This window comes from Numida meleagris, chromosome 5, assembly GCF_002078875.1.
Source record: "Numida meleagris isolate 19003 breed g44 Domestic line chromosome 5, NumMel1.0, whole genome shotgun sequence".
NCBI classification, from domain to species: Eukaryota; Metazoa; Chordata; class Aves; order Galliformes; family Numididae; genus Numida; species Numida meleagris.
Genome location: NC_034413.1, coordinates 63555142 through 63574135, shown reverse-complemented (window position 1 = coordinate 63574135; position 18994 = coordinate 63555142). Strand labels below are relative to the sequence as shown.

General features: G+C 37.1%; 1 long non-coding RNA gene across 5 annotated transcripts in view; it reads right to left on the bottom strand.

Moving 5' to 3' along the window:
• Positions 1 to 18994, bottom strand: part of LOC110400375 — a 104908-nt gene that overhangs the window by 85775 nt on the left and 139 nt on the right. For 4 of the 5 annotated variants that reach the window (XR_002439771.1, XR_002439773.1, XR_002439775.1 and 1 more), the window contains exon 2: positions 12191 to 12407. This is a non-coding gene — a long non-coding RNA (uncharacterized LOC110400375). Of the gene's footprint in view, positions 1 to 12190; positions 12408 to 15218; positions 15363 to 18994 lie in introns of those variants that run through there. The other variant, XR_002439772.1, reaches the window with a different exon arrangement.

Sequence of the window (18994 nt, the reverse complement as noted above, 5' to 3'; positions counted from 1 at the left end):
TGGTTTAGGGAAAGAAAACATTAATAAGGCAGACAAAATTCAGATTTTATGCTCACAAGGATATGGCAGAGAAGGTTACAGCTTCCATCAGCTTTACAATGCCCTCTTTCTTTTGCATAAAATCACAGGGATGGGAGCAAATTTCAGTCTCCTCTCAGTATCTGGATTGCCCCTGGTCTTCCTCTATGGCTGTTGTGATGCTCCAACATATTATCACAGCTCCATTCTACCTGGGCCTGCACAGGAAGCTGAGCAGTGCCAAGCAGTTAATTGTGCCTGCAAGGTGCTTGTACAGCTTTATTTATTGAGATGCATTTTTCTGCTTCAGCATTAGATCCAGATCATTTAACCAAGAAAAAATGCAACAGCCACCAGATTTTATGTTGTGCTAGCAATTAATTATCAAAGAACATGACAGTCATGTCATTTTTTGAGGGTATCAAATTTAAAAAGGGGTGAGCAAGGAGTGAGATTAAGAACATATGGAATTCAGTATTTGAAGGAATATTTGTTTGGAATTTTTTTGGAGGAATGTTATAGCTTTTCCTGGAGGCAGAATGTCAAATAACAGGATTGCTGAGTCTGGTCCTTCTCAGAACAGGGTCACCTGAAGTGACCTGAAGATTGTTCAGGATCATGTTCGGTCAGGTTTTGAGGGAGTGTCTGAACCCTTCTTCTCTTTTGGCTCAAAGCTTGCTTTCTGAGGTATGTTTTGTGATAAGACTCTAACTGACTTACCAAGGAGGCAAATGGTGGGTGTCGCCGTGTGGCAATCAACATGACTGTGTGAACATTCGAACTTCGATGGAAGTCATCGACCAAAGGGTCGTCAACCAAAACGGTTGGCAACTGAACAACAAGCCCTCATGACCCATCACCCAAGAAGATCAATGTCGGCGCTACAAACAACGCTGGACCCCTGGTGGTGACTATCTCTCTTGCTTTCTACAAAGACTCCTTGCTTTTTTATCTCTTTTCTATCGTCCACCTTCCCTTCCCCATCTCCCTAAGCTACTAGGATTTGTAATAAACTGGTCAGGCTAACATTTGACCCGTTGTGTCTTAATCTCGCCATCGGGTATACATATATTAAAAGAACCCCTTCTCCCTCCTGTAAATTGGAGCGAGACAGGGGGCAAAGCCAGTTTAAATGGGTTCTATTGCCTTCACATTATCTTCAGCTGGCAGAGATTTCCTAATATTTCATGCCAAGATCTGGAGAGGTGCACTGTTTCTGTCAGAATTATAAAATGAGGCCGTTGGCAGCTTTTCACCCTGCATGTTTAAAAGAAAAATCACAAAGTGGCTTCAGGCTAAAAAAAGAAATATTCCTTTGCTTTTATCAATTTCAATTAGGAAAGAGAATTATTCGTAGTTTCTAGCATCCTTTGAACTGGCAGATTCACAGGGCAGTATGATTTAGAAGCATGTTTTGGGGCTGGTTATGATTTTCAGAGGAGTGATTACAGAATAGAATCATTAAGGTTGAAAAAGACCACTAAGATCACCAAGTCCAACCTACACCATCCTCACCATGCCCACTAACCATGTCCCTCAGTGTCACATCTCCACGGTTCTTGAACACCTCCGGGGACCTCCAAGGGTTCCACCACCTCCCTGGGCAGCCTGTGTCAATGCATTACCACTTCTTCTGAGAAGAAATTTTTCCTAATATTCAACTTGAACCTCCCCTGGCACAACTTAAGGCCATTATTTCCTGTCCTAATTTTAAGCTCTTTCCACATTCAGGCTAACTCTACTGCAACAGTTACGTAAAGATCACTCTGTTGGGTTTTCTTAAGAACTGTGAAGAAAAGGGGAGAGGTTTTGTTCTTTTTGTTTTTCTTTACATAAGTTTGAATTGTGACAGTTGCATGTTGTCAAAAAATAGAGTACTGGTTGTGTGTTCCACTTCAGAAAGGCAACTCATCTTCCTCCCTGTTTTTCCCCTATAAATTTACCCACAATTTTGCCAAGCCTCTTCATTTGGGACCCAGAGTGTCAGACTTTAAACTCACAAATCTACTAAGCATTTAGCATGTGCCTACTCACTGTTCCTAGTAAGGAGTTTGCATTACAATATTCCCTTTATGCAAGTAAGAAAAGGTGAATTCTGTGAAAAATTCTTGGTTGTTAACAGCTAATATTCAACATCTTTGGCATCTGGTACTGCTAAGAAGTAACAATCTCCTGGGGCTTTCAGAAGGCACTGAAGATAATCTGAATTCCTCCCAAGAGATGTTCAGAAACATCAAGAGACTCCTTCTTACTGATGAGGATTAGATGGCACACTGGTTACAATCAGACTTGCTTTAATATCAGACATTCAGAGACACGTGGTACAATGTACCCACTTACCAAGGATTACTAGGCCACGGAAACCTGGTAACAATCCCAACTGCTCACAGATCTTCTGCTGTTGATATACTTCCTCTGCAATTACTTCAGATGGATAAATTTATTGCAAAACACAGTTCCACTTGAAAAAATATTCTAAGGTATCTGAAAGAAGAGTAAGCCTTTTCAAGATTTGGCAAAAAAAAAAGAAAAAAAAGAAAATCCATTGCTCACTGACTGCAAGGAAATTAGAGGAAATAAATACTTATATCTACTATACTGTATTTGGCAGCCTGCAGGTGAACCCAGATGCTCTGCCATGCTCTGAAGGTGTTACAGCATTATGCCACAGTCCCTCTGCTTTATACATTCCTACATTACCACTCTCAAGAATCTCTGTGCCATTCCCATTTTACTCTCTAAATCTTTCACCTGCTAAGTGAAATAGAGGAATCAGTGAAGATCTCAGGTTCTTTTCTTTTTATGTAATCCAGATCACAGCTCCAGCACAGACTAAGGCAAAATTCAGCTTTTCCTTCTTTGCCTCACAGTGGTTCAGTAGTGATGTTATGTAGTGATTCTGATTATTTTGCAGACACATAGGAGCTAATTTCAAAGTTGATCCTCTGGGACTGATGTCCCAGGATTTCTCTAAGGGCAAGCCATTTATCCTTTATAAGCTTTCTTGTTTATTGCCTGACAAAGAACCTAGTCTTGCTGATGCAGCTGATAAATTATAGCAGCTAGAATATCCCAGCAAAAGTTTTTCTCACCTTTATTCCCCACAATGGAGATTCACCTGTTGATGGGTTACTGTATAAACACTCAACTGAAGGCAGTACAGAAGTGTTAACTTCACTTCTATCCTCTCCCCCTGTTGCTAGAGCAACATGGTAACTCCTCTCTTTTTGAGTACTTAATATTTTTACAATGCTGCACATCTCAACAAAGGTGCAGAAACATGAAATTAATCATACTGCAACATCTGGAAGGGAGGCGTGCATTTGAGAGATGGCCACAAAAGCATAGGTGCTATTTCCCCGGAGGAATTCTAATCTACTGAAAATTAAAACCATTATTAATTTTCCAAGAAAGGAGTATCCAGAACACACTTTCCAAAAATACCAAATTTCCCACTTTTATATTTAAAAATAACTCATAAAAGAAAGTACTTTTAAAAGAATGGTTTCCTTTTGTTTGAAATAATTTGTTTTAAAAAATTAGATAAATTTTAAATTATGTATTCTTACAACAGTTAAGGAAAACTAAATATTAAAAATAGGAAAGCTACACAACCTTTAGAAAAAGTACGCTGATATTCTGGAGCTCAAGAACATGGAAGACTTCAAAGGTTTTCTTACTTTGATTAGTGTAACAATAATTTAAAAATATCAAAATCTCAAATCCTAAGGGAAACATTTTCCAGAAAACACTCATGTATTGTGTCACTCAATAGATAGGAAAGTAGCAGACATAAATGAAATGATTCTACAGCATCAATGAATTCAGTGGCATAACCTCCAGTAAAGCTCAAGGTTAAGGACTCTTCAGGGCTTAGGTCTTTAAATCAGGACTGTAGAGCCTGAGGTTTGGCAGGACTCGGAATCGCTTGTGAAGACAAGGATTCATTTTTTTTCCCCAAATAAAGGTCTAAAATTAAGGGTTTGTTGCCTACCTTGCTTTCAAAGAAGGAGAGTTCACTTTGGACTCTTCTGCATTGAGCACAGTGAGAAAAAAAGAAAACAGCAGAAAAGAAAACAGTAGTGCCTGTGATGCAGCAGGCTGCTGTGCTTAAAATGCACAGAGCAGAGAAACCATTACTGCAGAACAGTGAACATAGAACAGCACAGGAAATCACACAGAAGTCTTCTCCCAAATATCTCTGTTCGCAATTGCTTTAGGAAGGTTAATCAGGTATTGTGGGATGTACCAAAATAAGTCAATTTCATAGCTGTACAAAAATGGAGGCAGTGATAAATGTAGTTTAAATAAAGTGGTATGTTAGATCAACTTGCTCAGTGGGAAGACTGCAACGAATAGTTTCAAAGCTGAGATTTTGTCAGAGACAAATTGTGTATATCTCAGTTTTTACATGTACCTGGAATGACAGAGGTGTCTGCATTCGTTATTCTCTACCATTTAAAATCATGTACTGTCCACTACAGAACTGAGTTATAAATACTAAATATATAAAATGAAGAGTGTATTGTGCTGAACAACCACTCACAAAACTCTCTTAAAGCAAAAAAGAATTTATACGTTTTGGCTCAACTACATTGTAAATTCTTTCCCTATAACTACCCACAAGAGTCATATTTCCAATAGGCATTTATAAAGTAATGGAATTCATACCAGCTCAAACTGAGATGAATGATAGTTATGACACTATCCATACACAACATATTATTTGCAATATAAAACTAATCAAACTAATGCTTCTGCAAAGGGGACAATATTCAGCTAGAGCATTGGGATCTCAGGAGTACTAAGGCAGGACTGTATATAGACTTTAAAGGGGAAGAAGTATATGAAGATCATGCCAAAAAGTGCTGTTCCCAATATTAGACAGAGCTCCCTGTAGCAGGCAGAGACCTATAAGAATGCAACCATTGATCACTGGGCAAAATCTTCCCTTTAGTACCCATTTAGGACCCACTTACAGCGCAAGGCATGCCACTGGCACTGTTGATGCACTGAACAAATCACACCTGGGTGTTGCTATATACAAATACTGGGCCCATTGAACACATATTAGGGGGATAGGAGTTGTGGGCAAATTCTCAGAAAAATAACTCCCACTGATTTCAGAACTTATGTAACTTCAGGTGATTAAGACCTAGGTCTTTCTGGCCAACCAGAAAGTTAATTTATTCCTTGTTATGATGCATCATACAAAATAAGATATTGAAGATTACTAAGGGTAAAGAATAGATCTCATTGATTTAAATGTTTGCAGGATCATAGAGATGTTAAGACTTAAAGCAGATATTCATCATGAATGAATGCTGATAGAATTAGCATCCTCCATTCCCCTTCAAAGACTATCAGCTTCATGCCAACTTACAGCTGCCTTGAGAAGATAAAGGCATTGATACATGAGAAGTGAATAGTTACATTAATGAAGCTCACAACTGAAAAGGCCACGAGGAAATAAAAAAGTCTGAATTTACAAAGAGAATGAGAAGATCAGTAAATAAGTCATGGTGCTACGCACTGAATTATGAGAATAAAGGAAGCGCTGAACAGCTACTCATTTAGTGAGACACATTCATCCAGTGCACTGGATGAGGTAGGAGCCCCATGGAGAAAGCAGTATGCAATCAGGTAATTAAAGACTGTATCATAATGCATGCACGTGAGGGAGCCAAATTAAATTTGCACACAGCTATCAGTGTAGCATTTCCTAACTTTTCTTCATTTGACTTTATAACCCTAGCTCTCTTTTAACACAGCAATTTTTGTTTTAGTTCTTTTTACATAGTCATTGGTATGCATTAACCATGAACAGATTTATATTGCTATTCAAAGATTTAGCATTCATGTAGCTTAGATAGAGCTTCCCAAGCACTGTGGAAATATGGTTAGGTAATGCAGACAACCAGCTATACATTTGGTAAAAAGAAATTAAAGGCTACTCCTTAAAACTGCGAAAATTAAAATTAAAGCATTCACTTGCATAAAATCCAATACTCGCATATACAAAAATGAGCTGTCAACTTTTCTAATAAGTACACAGTCTAATATTCTCAGGGAATACAATTTCTAAAAGAATACAGTTCCTGTGATTTTGATGGCTGCTCACCTACCCTTCCATTTGCCAGTCCTTCTCACCCTGGCAAGAAAATGGAACAAAAGAGAGAAAGAAATATGGAACAGGTTCTAACAGTCATAAAAGACTGTCAGATAAAGCACATAACAAATGAGTTCAAGGTTCAGGTTAATTCCCATTGCAGATGAAATACAAAATGAGAGATGGGGATGAGTTATTAAGAATAAATATTGAGTCTCAGCTCGGGAGATACTAAGGCTGACCAAGCCTTGGTAATACATCCATTACTCTTTCATATAAATTTGAATAATTTGGATAAATTGAATAAAATAGGAGATGGCAAAATTTGCAGATGTCTTCTGTTTACCTCCCTTTACTCAACGACTTTAGATCAAGGTCGTGAGAAGAAACAGCTTAATTTATTCAGACGTTCTTTTCCTCTACAGAATTTCAGGGCTGGAGTTTAGTATTATTCTCGACAGATAATGTGAGGGTGGTGAATATCTAAAAGGACAAATGTCATTAAAAAGTCTGCACAGCTCAGCAGTCTGAACTGTTTTTTGCAAACCATTTTATACCACTCCATGTAGAAAAAGTGCTTAGTTTGCCAGTATAAAATATTAAGTTCAATCAATGAAATATTGTATTGAAAAAGAACAACAACAAAAAAAACCTAAAATAAATCAAAAACCACAATATGTTAAGATTTACTTTCAGATCCTTTTGGTTAGTGTTTTTTGGTAGAGAATGGCAGGCATTGGAATATTATGGATTTTGTTTTGTTTTTTACCATCAAAATAGACAAGAAAGATATTGGCAACCAGGTCTAGGAACTTGCCCCTCAGGTGGGTTCTGCTGCAGTCAAAATTGTAGACTGTATGGTTCACTGAGCCAGAATAAGAGACAGAAGGCATCAAAGTTTGCTGTTGGGTTACTCACTGTTTCAAAAAGAAGGCACCCAATCTTCTTTTTGATCCTTATGTGGGTCATACAAGTAAAAATACTGAAATAGGTCTAATTAAGAACTTATTTATCATAGCTTTAATGAAAATTTTAAACCAGTTAACAAACTGAAACATTTAATGCTTTCAGTGAATTATAAAAGCAAATGCATAAATTAAAAATGATCAGATAGCAAGTTTTTAGGTTTTCTTAAAAGGTAGAATAACACCTGTGAATGACTCCTCAAACCGTGTTCTCTGAGAACCGGTTAGAGTTTTAAGTCACACCACCTCTGTCTCTAATCCTATATTTCTCACAGCCTTGCATATTGTGATATTATTTTGAATGTCATTTCTGTATTTCAAGTATTATGCAAGCACCATATCTTCATTTATGCATACAGCTTGTAAATGAAACTCAGACATAAATTTATTTACCTAAGTTTAGTGACACTCTAAATGAGGATTGTCCTCAATATCCTACTGCACCCTGTCCTTCCCATGGCTTGCCCTCCAAAATTTCCTCTCCACACTGTAACTGTTAGGCAACACATGACCAAATATTTCCAGGACAAATTATATACAAGGAAAAGAACATACAAAAAGCCAGATGTTGGTCCATATAATTCCAACCACCAACAAAATAGTACAACAATAACAGAAACCCTTCAGGAGTTTGATAAATAGACATTATCTGACTTGAAGTTATTTTTCAGGAATGTCTTTGTCTCTTACAGAGTGCAACTCCAATAGCTAATTTTCTGCTTTTTCCATTACAAATTTTGTAATCAAAAACACTCTTTTGGTTCTGAAAAAAAATTTGTAAGAACTGCTGAACTTCAACGTTAATTCTTAGCTATGAGCAAAGATGATTAAAATACAATTTCTGTAGTCTTTTTAGAATATGGAACAGCTTTTAGTGGTTTAGCTGACAAAGGATATTGACAAGATCTTGAAATAATTCCTTCTGCTACTGCATATAGTCCAATGCCTCTGAAGTCATGCAAGACGTTAATCAGTTCTTGATCTTGCCTCAGATATGCAAAAAAACTTAGTATTATTTTACTAGCAATGTGCATACATGTGCACACGAGACAACATGTGCTCCATCCAAAAATGTTGATAGAAATGACTACAGAGAGCTTTGATTCAGAATCTCTTACGTTTCTTGCCACTGGGTTATATGAACAATGAATACAAAAATTCTAAAAAATAAATACGATTAAATGCATATGTAATACATAAAACTAAATTAAAATACTATGTAAACAAGATGTGACTTAAACATTCCATCAAATTATTAAAAAAATCTCAAAAAAGTCTTCTGTGTAGTACAATTACCAAAAAGAATGTACCATATCTTGTTCTATATTTGGTATATCTTTTATGTCAACAACCCGACATAGAAAAAAAGATGTTCAAATGAAAAAGGATTATATATTAATTCCTAATGGGAAAGAAAGAAAATAAGGACAGGAAAAATAATGGAAAAACAAAAGAAAAAATCAGCACTGAAAAATATTAGGCTTAATTTAAGTCAAGATAAAAGAGAACTAAGTGATGAATAATGAATCCTGATCTCATTATATATCAAAAAGGAGAAATCACAGCAGATTCCAGTTGAGTGAAATGATTAATAACACAAGTTCAGCTCACAGATACTTTGAATATGAATAGGTCAAATTATCTGGAGATTAAATGTTACAAATATACAATCGTGTGCCCTAGAGTTGGAGATAAGCTAGAGACAAGCATTCAGTTCATGGGAACACAGAACATCTTGTTATTGTTAATTCTCTGTGATTGTCCTTATTCCCTTTCTAGAAGGTTGATTAGAGGAAATAAGATAAGATGAGGCTTAAGGAGGATTGAGCCAGAATTACCAGCATTATAGAAGAGAAAGAAAAAAACTGTCTTCAGCTTATCCCATTTGATCTCATAATTGGGTACTCCACTGTTCTGCATCTGCCAGAAGTCAGGAAGAAATTTTGAGAGTCAGGCAATGAATGGAGTGGATGGCCCCCTGAGGACCAGCATACTTCCTTCCAGAGCCCTGCCATCTCCTATCTGAACACAGTCAAGTGCAGACAGAAGAGTGTCACTGTCTCAAGCACACAAACCAGGGGAACGAAGACATCCACGACAAAGGAATTCTACCTTAGAGGAGTTAAGCATACTAATTTTTTTGACGTTTCTATTGATAATTCCCACTGTGTCATAAAGGATGACTAACTCTTGAGATAATAGGGACAACATGTTTTCATCTCTAAAACAGTGGGCTGTCCTGTTTTACAGTAAAACAGCTTGCCTTTAGGCAGAAGAGTGACTAATAGAAAGAAATCTCTAAGAAAAATCAAGTAAAAAGCATAAAAATAGGTGTGTCAGCTAGTACCAGTGGGAAAATGTCAAAAAAAGGAGATAAGAGCCTGAACTGTCCAACTACTATCATGAACATACTATCATGAAGTTGCAGACATAATTTTCTGCACTTGGCATTCATCAGTCCTAATACACCTTTCAAAATTTTATGTGCTATGACCGAAATCTTGTTAATTACAAAAATTATTTCTTCATAATACAGTATTACAGAAATAACTTGAGTCTACCTATAACTATGTTATTTTATCTCATATACACTACCTAAATGTAGAGTGAAGACCTCCAGCACCAAACACCCCAAAACTTCCAATCACTGCAGTGCTTCAGCATTCTTACTACTGCAATTTTTCCCAGTAGTAACTTTCATGCTGTTATTTAGGTCTGTTACTGTTGAAGATGTGTAATTTCTTTCTCCAATAACCTTGTATATCCTTGAAATCTTTTATCAGATTCCCTGACATTTTCTCAGCTTTAAGCTAACCAACCCCAATTCATATTTATTTTTCTATGATACATATTTTAGGTTATGTTTTCTAATGCATCAGTCATACTTGTTTCCAATCCCTAGGCTACAGTGAATTCACATTTTACTTGAAGGGAAGTGTTAAAAAAAAAACAACAACACTTACAACAGACCTTACCAAAAGTTAATTTTGACCTTTATGATTTCTTCTCATACAGAAATCCAAATGTACATACATAGATGAATATATATATACAAGAATACAGCTTGCAAGGCTGCCTAGCAGTATTAATGTGCACCTTGCAAGCTCTACTCTAATTTAGACTGTGTTCTTCATACCCGTGAGAAATGCAAGGCCATAATCACTACATACACCAACATTATAATTTGCCATGACAGTGCAGATCTATGTAGACTTATCTGTCTTTGCCAACACAGCAAGTCAAATTGCAGTAATTAGTAATAGTAATAGTAATATTCTATATTACTGGAAAATTTATGAGACTAGAAGTCCTTTTTTTTTTTTTTTTTTTTTAGAAGGCTAATTCTGGGTTCAACAGCCTCCTCATTTACATGAGCATAGGAGCTGTCAGTTCTTTAGCAGGTCATTAGCAATATGGAGGTGGAAAGGTGGAACTGTGAAAATCTGCAAAAACCCCAAGATATTTAGCCAAAACTTATCCTGATAAGGAACCAGGTTCATCTACCATTTGCTTAGAGCAGTCTCACATGAGTTAGCATGATTAAATGAATGCAGATTTATTTCATAATAATGTTTACAGAACATTTTCCTATAACAAATGAAATTCCCCCAGAACATCCCATTTTAACCCTGCACTTATGACATTGTGTCTCCTATGGGGCATATGAGTTAACACCAACGACTTAAAGAATTATCTCTGCAATGCAGGGAGCTGATGCCTCGTGCTAATTCCGAGGTAAGGAAGAGCATTCTCTCCAGCCTCCAGGTGTCAAAATCAACCTCAAACCTGTGGTCTAGACATCACCGTCCAACTTGCCTGTAGGAACTATTATGTGTTAGAAGTACATTCTTTTTAAGTGCTACTGGCAGAGTAAACCTTTCTCAATGGTTTCCAGCAGGATTTTGATGGGCCTAGAAAGACTCAACCATCTGAGAGAACAAAGCAGGTATTCAGGGCACTTTTCAGATGGAGATCTACTTTTGCAAATGAAGATCACATTCTTGTGGCTAAAATAGAAGAACCTAGAAATACATGATTGCTCAGCACGTTGTGTTATACAAACTTGTCAGTGAATTTCCAGGCTCAGAGGCTTTTTTTCTAATGATACTTACAAGAATTTTCTAAAGCAGAAAATGCTTTGTCAGGATGATATTACTGACAACGGACAGTGCACGTAAGTATCTCATTCTAATTTAGTAAAAATGAAAGAAAGTCTCAAATTGTAATCTGTGATCCTCTGATAGGCAAGAAATTTGACATACTTTATTTTAAATCTAATTTCATTTATAAGTTATTAATTGCATTTATCATAATGTTAACATTGAGTAAAACTGCAATGGTTAAAATTAGAATATTTTCCTTTTCTGAGTGAGAACAGCATCTCACAAGGTCTTCTATTAAGCCCCCTAGTGCAGTTTGTGACTGGTCAGTTACATTTACAAATGTGTTAGAAATGGAAAGTATTCACTGTAGACAGATTTAGATAGAACTTAAAACTAAATTTTTTACTTTTGCCAGTTGTCCACCTAACTGAGTACATCAGCACCCAATCAAACCAGAACAAGAAGGGCACGTGACAAAAAAACAAACAAGATCTCCCCTTCAAAAAGGCAGACAATATAGCTCTGGTATAACCACCTTCCTTCCAGGCATACAGTTTACAAACTGCTGCGGAATCAATTGGCAATTACTAGGAGCATTCTGAGCGAGTGGATTTGACAGCACATGATTTCACCAAATAACAACTCTGGGTTTTAGATATAATAAATGATATAGATAAATAAATATAATAAACAAAGGGCTAATGCATCAACAAAGTGTAATTACAAAAAGAAAGGGAAAAAAAAAGGAACTGGTGGAAATATTCAGCACATCCTCCACAAACAAGACTTACTTTAATCTTCTCACTTCTGTTGACGGAGCCAAAGGACATTAGCCCTGCTGTCTCTGAGTCCACCCTTATTGTTGCAAAACAAAGCCCTGATACTCTGCTTCTTTACCTGCCTCCTCAGTCCTGTGAAATACTTAACTTTCAAAACGTCAGCAAGTGATATCATGCACTTACAGTTCCCTGTGTTGTCATATTTCAGGTTCTTACCTCTGGTGAAGCCTTTCTCACTTCTCTAGCTGATGCTATTTCATGTTGAAAAGGTGAGAGAACATGAGATATGCCTAACTCCAGGCGTGGGGCAGCTGCAAGCTGTCCAGAAGTAGCTGGATGACTGTCTCAGAACTTCTTTTCTAGTTATGATGTACCATGCAGATGTTCCCCTTGGATTCATGTGAAATATGCTTAGCAGTATTCACTGGAGTAGCTGGAAACAGAAAATAAGAATGAGAAAAAAATCTATGAGAGCTATGAAGTCCTCCATGGAGAACACAGAATTGCCTCCAGATCTTTTTATAACAGTGTTAAAAACAGCAAAAATGTTTCTTCCTGATCAGGTTCCTCACCTGGAGGCATCAAGGAGTGGTGATGATGCAGCTGATGTCCCATTGTCAGTGTCCCATGGGGCTGGGGAGCAAACATCCCTTATTTTTTGTGATTAATAGAAGGCTATCTTTGTCTTTTGCCAATTCTTAATCCACTTGCAAGGTTGGATTCAATAGTCCTTCAAGTATCTCAATTTCTATAGTTACACCTGGCTGTGCCTATTCAGTACTCTTCTCCAAAAAGGTGAAGAGATACACAATATCCATCCAGATTCAGCTGGGGAAAGGTCATTCTGGAATGTGTTGCTCCTAGCAAGAAATGCCCGTCCAGAAACATTCCCCACTTGCAAGTTTGTAACAAAATTAGGAAGAGCTTGCAGATGCCTAGATCTCATTAAGTTTTCTGGTTTCAATGTGAGATATATTTTCACTTGCACATAAGCAAGCAGTTTTAGTGGATCTAAGCTATATAGCCAGGCTTGTTAGTGTCTCATACAATGATGATTCAGAACTTTCCAAAATTTCTTTGAAAGAATTTTCAAGAAAATGAGATGGGAAGTTCCTTGCTCTCTGAGCTCTTCACTTACATTTTCTGTCTGCATAAGGCTTTCAAAGGAGAATTTCCGAAGTCAAGGAGCCCCCTCATGACTATGTAGTGATCTCTACGGGATTTCTGCTATGTAAGACAGCTAGGTTCAGTTCCCGTGACACAGCTTGCATTTGAATCATCTACTCCACCTCAGAATCTTCAGTACTCAGCTGTCACCGTTTGAGAACTACAATTTCCCTTCCCCTCAAAGAAAAACAATTTGAAAGCTAGAAATCTGAGATTAACTCTTCTGCTCTGCTCACCCTTGCCCAGCACTTGTAATTCCAGTATCTCCCAGATACACTACTAATAGCATTATGCTTGGAAATAGGTCTCATAATAGCTTTAGTAAGTCAAAGTAGAAGCCTTTGGCTGAGACACTTTCAGCAGCATATTTCAATAATTCATATTTCACTCAAGTTCTACTGACTTGTCTCATCCCTTTGCTGGATGGTTTCTACAGCAATCAGTGCCTTACTGCATGTAAACCATTGGGTTGGCTTATCATCAGCATTCAGTTGTACAGATTCTGGCAAAAAAAGATACGTGTTGTGTGTGCGAGGAACATATACAAGTCAAGCTTGGCAAGGTGACTCTGCAACCATTAAATAACAGCCACTAGCTTTTTACCTAAAACTATTCTGACCTTATCATATTGACAAGTTGATTTGGGGGTATGGGAAGAAAAAATGGAAAAATAAAAAAAGAGAGGTTATTTTTCCCTACACTAAATCAAAAGCCTCATATTAAAACTTTGAGAGAGATAGAATTCAATACACACACCTGCAATGAAAGAGAACTTTGATGCAGCTCTTAGAATCTCAACATACACTTTGTACCCAGAACAAATAACCAAATAAAATTCCCCTCTCCTAAGACATTAAATGCCGTCTGAGTAAAGTACAAGTGCTCTGTTCCACTCTGGAGCTGCACACCTAAAATAGCAATCAGAACAGAGCTATCCTTGCCATGGGACAGCTGAATTAGTCTGCCCGGAGTACTCACTGAAAGACTATCTCATCTCCTTTTACACCTTTCTATATTGTTTTGCAAATAGAGTTGATGGGCCCTGACAGAAATTCATCACTTTGCCTCAAAGGGTTAAGAGGCTCTGGTAAATTGATATTTGCTACTTTGTAGAGTTCATTTAACAAAATGAAGCATCTCAGCATACTATTATCTAACAGCCCTAAACTGTATATTGTAATGACTTTTATTCTGCTTCTGTTCACAGAAGTTTCAGGAAAACACAGCAAAGGCCAAAGAGGATCACTGAGCTCAACCCTCTTGCAGTGTAATATCATTCTCTCATTCTACAGCGTATCAAATACCAGACTTATATTTACTGCTCTTCATCCAAATAAATCTGCAACAGGCTGGAAAGTAACCCTTTAGTATAGGAAACATTTAGAAGCAGCACAAGAAGGGAAGTGCCTTTTTCTCCTTTTTAATTTCCTGAAGTGTTAATAGTAACCTAAAAATATCAGTATAATATTTCAAGTTTCATTATTTTCACCACTTAACAAAGAACTTTTTGGCAGCAAGCACTGCCAATCTAAAATTTCCTAGTGCTAATGTTAGATTTGCTTTATTTGAACATCCATGTGATCCTGAATAATGAAAGAAACCAAAGCTATCAGTACATTATTTTCTGCTGTGCTGTCCACGAACTAGTACAAACCAAGTAACATATTGTGCCATTAGAGATTTATCAGCATGAATACCACATTTCTGAATTCTAGAGACAGAAGTGAAACACCGATATTCAGAGAATTCATTTTGATATGGTGACAGCTATTAAAACAGATTCCATGTCCCAAGATGACAGCTTGACTAATGTGGAGTATTATATGTATGATACAGAAAATGCAAAAGTACCAATGGACTTCCACTGTGGCAACTTCTGTTGGCACACCATGCAACCAATTATTAATTGTGACAATTTTGGACACTAGACCCAATTTTCAGGGGGAGAAAATACTTTCAATATCCTTATATCTTGTGAATTTAATCTCTCTGAAATTGAACCTGATTGAGACCATCCTTTGAGGCTTTCTAATTATTATTTTTTTAATTAAAAACAAAGAGTGAATTACCATCTTACCTTCATACAGCAGTTAACTGCAGTGGTACAGCAGCTAGGAGATAGGTGGTTGAGGGGTGTCCACTGTAGAGCAGGAGCTTCAGGGTATGGATGTTCAGAGAAAGCAGGGACACAATGGCCAAGGTAAGAAAACCTCGTGTGTGGGAAGCTAAGATCAGATGCAAAAGGGATTCTCTGAAAATGAGTCTCTGCTCATAAGAACCCCTTTGCATATCATTTCCCTTTGCTAATCTCAGTCTAACAGAAGGAGCTGACAAAAACATAAGTAAGAAATAGTCAATAGTGTGGTAGGGATAGAGAAGATTTTGTTTCCACTTGAGTGCTTACTGGTTGCTCTGCAGCAGTGAGTAGGCAGCTGAAGTCATATTAATACAGTGCAGCTTTAGTGAACATCAAAAGAGAGTAAAAGATGAACTATTTCTAGCATGGTTTTAAGAAGAATATTTGGATTTTAAACCCTCCATGATCAGAACTGCATCAAAACATTAAATCCTGTGTTCAAATGAGCAAGTAATACTATTGAATCATGGAACGGCTTTGGTTGTAGTGGACCTTAATGATCAACCAATTCCAATTCCCTTGCCATGGGCAAGGTTGCCAACCACAACATCAAGTTTTATACGTACATACATATATATATATATATAATCATGTTCACAATACATGGTTATTTAGGCTTGAATCTTTGCCCCCATTTTAAGAACTCTCAAAATTCATTTTGAAGTTGAGATCAGATTGTTGGACACCAGTACAAGATTTTGAAGTGGTTACGCTTCCACTTGCAGCACACAGTGAAGGACACCTTCCCCATCACATGCAGGAGGAGCACATTCACATTTCTGGGAGATGATTTTATGATCACTTGCAGAAAGAAAAGGCTCCTGCCCTGATTCCTAGGAATACATACTGCCAGAACAGAAAGATACACTATGTGTGTTTAGGGTTATTTTAGGGTGTTTAGGTTATTTTTGGAGTGTTTCTTTCAAATGCTTGACAGTACTCTTGGCATCAAGTCAGAATTTAAAGTGATGGCTCAAAAGCTTCACCTACATCCATTGTTTAACACAGCAGCAACTTGACAGTGAGTTTTTTTTTTGTAAGGGAAAGCTATTTCTCCTGCACAGCTCAAGCACAATGGACACCACTGGGGCTGGCACTGACATCTGCTGGCACTGCCCAGTGAGAATGCAACTGTAAAATCAACAGTTTAACACACAAATAAACCCCTAAATGCTGTAATACAAATTCTTAGTTTTCCCTTCTTTTGGGCCTTCCTTTGGTTGACAGAGATTTACATTTGCTGATCTACAGGATAAATGTATACACACACATCCATAGGATAATGATCTTTTGAATCCAGGTACGGCAAACTCTTTTAAATGAAGAGACAGTGCGGGAAACACAAGATAGAACTGTTTAATTACCTTGTAGCTAAGGTTTTTTTTTTTTTTTTTTTTTTTTTTCAGATAAATGCTGAAGGGGTAGGCTAAGAGCTTCTCTAGGATTACAAGGTTAATTCTTCATTACCTCATAAGTACAGTTCATACGTATGTGAGGTCCCATGTTTCTGTGACTCTGTATATGAAACTCTTTAGAAGACATTTAAAAGGTGGTACATCTGTATTTTCTGGCTCTGTATTACCTATCTGCTGAGAACATATACCATAAATATATTTAGAATGCATCCATGGAGACTGCCTGAAGAGATATTTTGAAGGTCTGAGGCTTTATCAAGTTAAACACTCAGCCTTTAAAGAGACATTAATTGCATTTAAAGACAAGAATGTTTAAACTGAATTATAGAGCGTTCACCCAAATACAGAACTAGATTATTTTTTTAAAAATGTATCTGAGTAGTTTAAAAAAAGGGGAGGAAATCTCAGTTTGTTATGGTGGTGGGTATGAGACACCCAAGGGTGAAGATGAAGCCTTTCTCAGACTGGCACTAAGAACAGTGAAGTGCAACTGACCTACTCAGGCCAATTCCAGTAATTAAGTAGCACATCTGTCCTCTAAGTGGTGTACAGTAATGAACAGTAAATTAGAAGCAAAGAGGCATGCCTATGAGAAGCGAGTGCTCAAAGATTCATTATATCACTGAGTTTAACTTTTACAGGGAGAGCAACTAAGGCAATCCCTGGGGGCTATGGCAGTGGACGCAGGTGTGGAGCAGGTACATCCAAGGCAGTCACCATTCCCACGAGGAGCTGGCTTTCCAGCCTTGTTGGCTTTTTCATTCTTTCTGAACTTACAGTTGCACAGGATAGAAACACTCTGTGCCAGACATAGGAGGGGTGGTGTTCCTTGAAATGTAATTCTGCTGGTAGGTGAACAGAATAACAGAATCAAAGCAGATAACGCCCTTTGTTATCTACATTACAGAAGTTCCTTCAGGCACCAACCCAGGCTCAGTGTCTTCACCCAGGGAAACCACCTCCTGAACCACAGACCTGAAACTGAAGCAGGTCATGATCCCTAGAGGAACCTTTCCAAAAAAAAAAAAAAAACATTTACGCTGTTGAAAATAGTTTGAGCAACAAAGAAGTTTTAAATGAATTCAGGTCAAATCTGTTCAAGGCTGAACCAGGTAGAAGCCTCAATGTTTAAAAGGGCCATTTCACGTTTCCAACATGCAACTTGGAAGAGGTTATTTCGCTTTTAAATTTGTTTAAATTTAATCATAATAACAACCTTTAACATTTCCTAAGTAGTAATGTTTATTTTCTTCCTAAGTAATAGCTCAGTTCATCTGAAATTAATCCAGGTATCCTAATTGTGGATACATTATTATTTTTAATGTAGAAAAAGGAAATTTTTTTTTTAATCAATAACATCATTAAGGAGACAGGAAAAATAACAGATAGTAGAATTACTTCTTGTTTCTTGCCTCTGCTTAACTGTATTTGTTCCTGAAGGAACAACAAAAAAGAGGTATTCTTAAAAGAGATTTATTTTCTGGCTTGAAGATTGTCCACAAAACATTGATCCTGCATGCATTTCTATATGAAAATACCTTGAAGACCAGAAGCAGTACTGTTAAGCTACCAATTACCAGAGCATTCTGGGGGGAAACTCAGGCACACCAGAAAGACAAATAGGAATAGTCTGTAGAGTTTCTTCCTTGGTGAAGAAATGGAATGACTCTTGACAATCTGAGATTATGTTCCTTTTATCCCTCTTCTCTGCTTTCTCTCCCATTTGGGAAAAAATGGATCATAAGCCAGGAAAACAGATAAGCAAATGCATAAATTAAGGCATAAATCTATATTGGCTTCTAGCCTAAACTCTGGTGGTATTTGAATTAGCAAAGGAACTGAATTTCTTAACTAAGGAATACTGAAGCGTACCTTTCTTCAGAGATGTGGAAATGTCCCTCACTTCAGTAGTTTATCCTATTTTTATGGTTCATCCATATATTTAATCATTGGCTGCACTTCTCATCAAGAGATAGTTCATAAATAGGACATTGTCAGTTTGGTTTTTAAGGAGTTGATGTACACAGTCTCTAGAATACCTCAAGTGCTACCTGTAATAAATACTTTTATAAAGTATTTAAAGTATATCCTCATAAAAATATATTTATATGAGAAAGGAGGGGGCTGTTAAAGCAGTCTATGTTATCCCTATGGCTTATTTAGGGCCAAAACTCCTGTAACCAGGGAGAATTTATGCTAGAACATATGTACATGCATAAAAACACATATGAGAAAATTTATGTTTGCACACTATTACCTGGAGGAAATTTGACTGTCTTGAGCTTAGAAATACGGCAAGCT